Below are 7,501 nucleotides of genomic sequence, written 5' to 3'. Positions count from 1 at the left end.
CAGGTAGAACAAGTGGAAGTCTGAGGTTCCTTGGCAACAGGTACAGTTGTCATGAGTAGCTCTCTTGAGCTACCCAAGCAGGTAACTCAAAACTACCTGTTGAAAATTGGTGATTAATCTTCTCTAAAAGTTCTTTGAGGCTAACATTTTCCTTCTGAAGGTATGAAAAACACCTTTCCCTTCTTTACCCCACTGCACACATGGTCTTTTTGACTCACTTATCACATGAGTGACTTTAACAATGTATCAATGGCTAATTTACTTAGTATGTGGCCAGAAACCACATACAAGCCACAGAATTTCTGTTTAAGCTGGAGAGTTATATCCACAGTTTCTATCCGGTGGTACATTTCCAACTAAAGGTTGTGAACATGAGGAGAAAACACCTAATAGATATTTTTCTTTTTTAGTCTATATTAATTCCATTTTACAATAGCAGTATGAAAGCCAAACAGAATAATTTCTTGCTGTTTCATGCAGTTCTTGTGAATCATTTTGCTTTTGGCCTCAGGCCTTACAATAGCCACTTAAGGTACGGTCTGTGATAACCACTCAGAAATGTGCTGCCTAGTGGGCTGCCGTGCTTAGATAATCCAGTTTTGTTATTTCACTCAGCAGTAACATGGCTTTGAGCAAGATGAACTTAATACCAGACACTCCTTTCTAAAGGAAAGCAAAGTTTAGTGTCTTGAAGGAGAGGATATCTCATTTTAAGAGGCTTCTGATCATTGAATGGTATGTGGATTATTGCCTTCTCGGTATGATAAAGGAGTAACCAACACTTTCATTCTCTTCCTATAAATCAGAAAGTGTTTCTGGATTAAAGTAGATTTGAAGGCTTTTTCTAACATTTTCATGCATGAGTGAGGTTTTTGATAACTGAATATATGACTATATTTGGAACTAATACATATAGCTAACTCTTAGGTTTTTGGAGGGGCCATCAAGAGTTCGTAGATAATTCTACCCAGATAGTTTACTTGATGACAGATTGATTTCAGTGAGGTCAACATGACTAGCTCTCTCTATGTGCTGGTTAGTGTCACACAGAGACACACATTGTTCCTTAGTCACCGGTTGCATTCAAGTTTCTGGTTGGCTGTTCCCCATATGCTTGTTCAAAATTGAAGGTTGGAGCAAACACATCTATTAGCAGAAATCAACTTGAAGTTGCATCTTCTATGAGTTCTTTGGAATTTCATCTGTGAAATCATCTTATCACTAACTATTCTTTCTAGGAGGGAAATGTAGAGGAAAATAAGAGAGCAATTAAATGCATATTCACAAATATGATGCACTGAATTGTGTGGGGATTTTTCTAAATTACCTAGAAGAATTTATTAGTTGTATGTGCATTGGTGATATTTTAAGAAAAAAATAATCATGGTATTTTCCCGAATAGCCTATCTGTTAAAGTAATTACATAAGTAGTTTTTCTGTAGTTATCAGCAAATGCAATTAAATGACCTTATGTGGTCTTCACAGTAAATGCAATAACTCATTGTCTAATTCACATATTTGGTGGATCACCTGCAGTTATTGATACTAGTGGCAGCACAGAGCTGTGGAGAGAAAAATTCTTTTTAATTTTAAAAAATATTTATTTATTTATTTTTGGTTGTGCACCACGGGGCATGTGGGATCTTGGTTCCCCGACCAGGGACGGAACCCGTGCCGCTTGCAATGGAAGCACAGAATCTTAACCACTGGACCACCAGGGAAGTCCCGAGAATAGGTTTTGGAGTCAGAAAACTTTAGATTAGAATTCTCATCCCCCTCATTGGCTCACTTTGAGTCATGATAGTCTTTAACAGAAGGCCAATAATATCTACTTCCTAAGGTTGCTGTAAATATTGTATTTAATGCCCTTAGCATCAAAACAGGAACACAGTAGATGTTCAGTGAGTTGGGTTACTTTTCGTCCTGAGATTTTCAGAAGTGTAGCAAGGGGGATTGACCTATGCCCAGGCTTTTTTTGCCATTGCCATGAATATTTGCATGATTAAAACTGTAAGAAAAAAGATCATCCATGCCACTCTAACTTACTGATGGAGAAAACATCCAACAGAGACATAGTAATTTCTGATGTTGGACATAAATGTGAAATATCTTCTTACCTTTCATTAGTTCAGAAGTCTGTATAGTATCTATATTCCTCAAATCAAAAAAAAAATAAACAACTAATAAATCTTCTGATTGAAGTTGATTTTGTTAATTTTATAAAGGCATTTTATAAGAAGCCTTGTTATTTTCATGTATTTCTATTTTCTTTATTTAAAGATGCACACAAAAAAGAGTTTTTAGCAAAAACAAGCACCCACTCCTGAGAGTAAGTGAGAAACCAAGCAAGCATCAGCTTTTATCTTTCTTCTCTATTGATATATTTCTGTTGAGGGTTTGAGAGGTTAGATGTTCAAATTTTTATTCTTCCCATCTCATTATTTATGCCTAGTCTTCTCCTCTGGGACCTGCTATAGAAAGTAGAAAAGGGTGAGGGAAAGAATACATTGACCTGGATTCTGAATCCTTACTCTTTTGTGCAAAACATTTTTTCACCATCTCTTGATTTATTTCCTTGTCAAGCATCCAATAAGTCTTTTGCACAAAAACCATGCTAGCTTTGAAGCACTTAAATTAGTGTTTTGGTTTTCAGTAGGGAAGGATAAAATTCATGTGGGTTATTGCTGGAACAAGATGTATATTTGAGACTCTGGAATTCTACTATGATTTTTATCCTTTTTTTTTTCTTTTTTGGTAGCAACGATCAGGGCTGGGTTATAACATTTGCCTTGTTGTTGCTTGTTTAATTTATCTTTAAATGGAATTGAAGTCTGTACACAAAATGAGTTTCTGCTTGTTAGAGCATCAGTGTTGGCGATTTAGAATGGGGAATTATTCTTTTGAAACAGTTCTGAATCAATACCTTACAATTGAATTAGTTCTGTGCTCTAGGGAAATCTTAAAGTTCTGACTTCTTAAAACCTCATGAAACTTCTCCTTGATGGTAGCAGTTCTCTAAGAACATTACTAAGGTGACAATTACTTGAGCTGTATCTACTCTTTCATTTTGATAGTTACTCAGCATCATTTAGATTCCCCATGTCCTTTCAAACTGGTAACGTTATAGTCTGTGATTTGAATTTAATTTGTTTTTAGTTATTTGCTTCAGTAGCTATTATATTTCACCCTAGGAGCACCTCAGTTTTACAGGTGAAAATGAATTACCTGTACCTTGTAAATGAAGCTTAGTAAGAGGATACAAATGATAGGATGATATATATGGTAAAGATCAAAATACAATTATTGTTAAACTTGGTATCAGCACTGAGACAACAGCTAAGGAATAAAGCTTTTGTGGTAAACAAAGCCTTGAACTAGAAGACATAACATTTAGCTCCTACTCTTAATGCTGCCACAAATTTGCTATATGATTCTGACTAATTAAACTATCTGGGCTTCATTTCTTCACCTATAAAATTCGTGTGTGTTCCACAATATTTTTTCCTACTTTAACATTATGATTTAAGTGGTAAGAAGCCCAGAAGCATCCCTGAATACAAAAGACTTAGTTTGAAATGCCATTAGAATCTAGGATGAAAAACAAGAGCGTGGGTGTACTTGAATATGGATGTCAGGTCTCTGGTCTGACTCAGGAGGAAACACATGGCCCAGGGCAAAGCAGGCTGGAGGATTCAAAATCTGATCAGTCTGGACTTAGGGAACTGGCAAGAGCCATAAGTGTAGGGCAAATGAATAGAAAGATAGATTTAAGGCACTATTCCAACATTTTGCCTCCTCCAATCCCTCATACACTTCCTGTTCAGGCAATGATAAACCCCAGTTAAGTCTGACTTAAGAACTGAAAGAAGAGAGAGTAAAGCAGGAATATATTGCTGATGTAAACTGAATCTAGGTAAAAAAGAAGACAGACTAACCCTTACATATGTAAATCAAGCCATTTTTCCCTTTCATTTACGATTTTTAACGAAAATTGCTTTCTTATATTGAATTTAGGCATGTCTTGATATCTAAGGTGACATACTGTAAATAATCCCTTAAATTCATAATTTTCCTGGTGTTGATTATTTAATTTTTAAAAAGCAATGTCAAGTTAATCACATAAATATTTTGAACCTCCATGTCTTTGAAACTGGGACTATAAACCAGGAATTTGATATTTCTACAAAAATGGAAGGATTCGTTTCATTGAGTTTTCTGTGGATCTAAAGGTATGTAAGAGATAACAGACAATATAGATATGACTTTTAGAAATGAAAAATGAAAGGGAAGGATTCAGTTCCTAGGCAAAAATAGAAATTAAAATACCTATTGGATATGTCCATTTGAAGATCATGCCATTAACCCATCTTCCAGACTCCCCTCTCTCTTACTCTATAACTCCTTTTATGTTTCTTATTTCTTCCAGGTATCCAAGTCTAAAACTCAAAAATCATCCTTTACCTTTTCCCCTCTCTGGCCTTTTGTAGCCAGGTAGTTCTAAGACCTTTTGGTTCTCCATCTAAAATGTATCTAACATCTAACTTATTTCTTTTTCATGTCCATTGCCCAAACTGCCATTGCCTTCTTAATTTATTCGCAATATATTCTAATTCAGAGGTTACTTCTGCACATCCCTTTATTAATTTTCTCGTTCTGAATTTTATATTTTGAAAAGTTCTAACCATAAAATAAACTGCATTTATAAGTTGGCATGGTACTTAGTTAATTTACCTATATTTTATAAATCCAAGATATGTAATGTGTAACTACCATAAAAGTTTGATCCACCTGTAATAATCAGCATAACCACACAAAGAAAATATGCTCTTTTAGCACCCTGTGCAGTCCTCCATTTGTGGACCACACATCTTGGGGCTACAGGCTACATGCCACTGTTCTAATCCATTTGAGTGAAATACTAATTTCATTATGTTTAGAGCAACTATAGAATTTATTGTTCAAACTGGATCACTTTGAACAATGAAAGGGAGGATATTAATAATTATTATAATTACTCCTAGTGGTATAAACTAGAACTGTCCCAGGCAAAGTGGGAAGTAGGATCATCCTAGTCATGTCACTCCCATCTATAACCTCAGTGCCTTCCATCACCAATGAATAGAACTAATTTTTTTGGCTTGGCATTCAGGAACTTCATATTAACCCTTTGTGCCTCTCTGATGGGTGTATTCAATGATCTCCTCACATCCTTTGTTTAAACTTTTCGACCCTTGCACCTTTGCTTACATTATTCTCTCTCCTTGGAATGCTATCCCCATACTACTTCACCAATCTAATCCCTATACAAATTTTAAAGTAGAGTTTATCCCTCCTATTTCTGATAAAGCTCCTATACTTTTAGTCTGCTGAGATTACTTTCTCTTCTCTCTGAACTCCTAAGCACTGGTTGATCACTTGTCTTATACATGTAAGCTTGCACTGATAACAGAATTTTAGGTTTAATTATCTGATAACTCTCAAATGGATTTCAGATTCCCCAAAGGCACCTTTCCTATCTTATACTTCCTTTTATACTTTAGGGTCTTCTTTTATTTTTTCTCTTCACTCTTGTTATCTAGACAAGAAGCTCTGGAGGTGATGTTAAAATGAAGGAAGGGATTCTAGAGGTCAGAGACTACAAGAGATACTCTCCATTGAGATGAGGAACATGGAGGCTGGACAGATGGACAAAGAGACAAACTGTGTGGCTACACCAATAGTTAATAGAAGGGGAATTGATGTGAGGCATCATGACAGTGGGTCATGGGGAAGAGAATAAGTAGGTTGGGAACAAATCATGGAAAAACTTGGGAGAAATGGCTGTAGTAGAATTCTGAATATTGTCTAGCCCTGGAAACTTGTTATTCAAAATGTTTCACAGTGCAGAAGCATTGGTATCACCTAGGAGCTTATTAGAAATGCATATTGTCAGGGCCTGTTCTAGACGTGCTGAGTCAGAATCTTTATATTAATAAGATCGCTAGGCAATTCCTTTGGGAAGTACTGGCCTAAAGTATCCATTTGTCTTTGCGTATAGACTTTATGGTCAAGCTGGGTTCTGGTGCATGAGTGGATCTGTCTGAGTTGAATATTCAGGGGTGACCCTCAGTATATCCAGTAATAAAAATGAGTTGATTAAACGCTGAGTTTAAATCTAGTTTTAATTCCCCATTATTTCCTTAGTGCTTCAAATGATGGTATAGGACTGGTATAGACTTTCACAAAGATGGGGATGGAGGAGATTTGAGCTCTGTGTGTGTTAGAATAATATTTTTCAGATAACAAACTGTGAATTAATAAGAGTTGGGTGGAGAATAACTGAAATCATCTAATTATTGATGAACCAGAGTTTTCAAGTGTCTGTTCATGTCATTAGGATCTGTAAGGTTTTTGACCTCAAATATATTCTTCCCAGTTTCAAGTGCTTCAGTACAGGAAAACAGTTGGCCATCTGGTTTCACTAAACACTTTCTCATGTACAAGGATGAGATGTATTACTTGGAGCAGCTAGAATTGCACTGTTGGAAGAATTTAGGACACTTCTCTATACAAGCAATTTCTCAAAGATGAAGAGCTTGGCCTGTATCAAAAATTAAAGAAACTTTTGTTGAGAGTATTTCTGATTCTTTCTTCATATGCTTCAGTTTTCTGCAGCTGTGTATAAATAAGCATTTATTTGACTAGAGAAGGTATTTCACAGTTTGAGCTACACATAGCCACTTACCCACCCTTCCCTTCATGGAATAGAGAATTTTGCTCTCCAAATCTTTAAGTGAATCAGTTATGTTTTTCTTGTTGCTTTCATTATTAAATTGGAAATGACACTTAACTCGTTAAAATTTTGTTATTTAACAAGAAAAAAGTGAAGTTACAGATTGAAAAAGACTAATGGTAAATTTCTGATAAAACATTAGTTGTATTGTCCTATAGAAAAAAAAAGCAACATTAAATAATAGAAAATAACAAAATTCAGGGTATGGTGTTAAACATACTGTTTTCACTACAGATGTAACAAACTCAGAAACACGAAACCTTTCAACATTACTAATTTTATGCTTAAAATAAATAAATCTTTTCCTCCCATGATTTGATCTAACTAGTTTTCAGCAGACTTTCTTTTAAATTGTACAGTGATCCCTGTACAATTTGTCATAGGATGCTTTGATCACAGTTAATAGCAGCAGAAAAATATAAGGTCAAAACTACCAATTTATATTTAGGAGGACAGAATCAAACAGATGTCAGCTGGCATATGTATTTGTTCAACCACAGGCAAGATTACTCAGCAAATACTTAGTTGATGTGTTTCTCGACTTTTGTATTTGATTCAATTGTTTGTTTAGCTAATAATTTGCACTTGAGGCAGTAACATACAGGCATTTGTCAAAATATTGCTTATTGTAAGATATTAGCCAGTAGCTAAATTTTAAATGTAATTTAACAGGAGGAGCAGGATATTTAAACTGGGGATCAAGAGAACTGGTGGAAAACAGTGACATAA

This window comes from Stenella coeruleoalba, assembly GCF_951394435.1.
Source record: "Stenella coeruleoalba genome assembly, chromosome: 12".
Lineage (NCBI taxonomy): Eukaryota > Metazoa > Chordata > Mammalia > Artiodactyla > Delphinidae > Stenella > Stenella coeruleoalba.
This window is presented reverse-complemented; position numbering follows the sequence as displayed.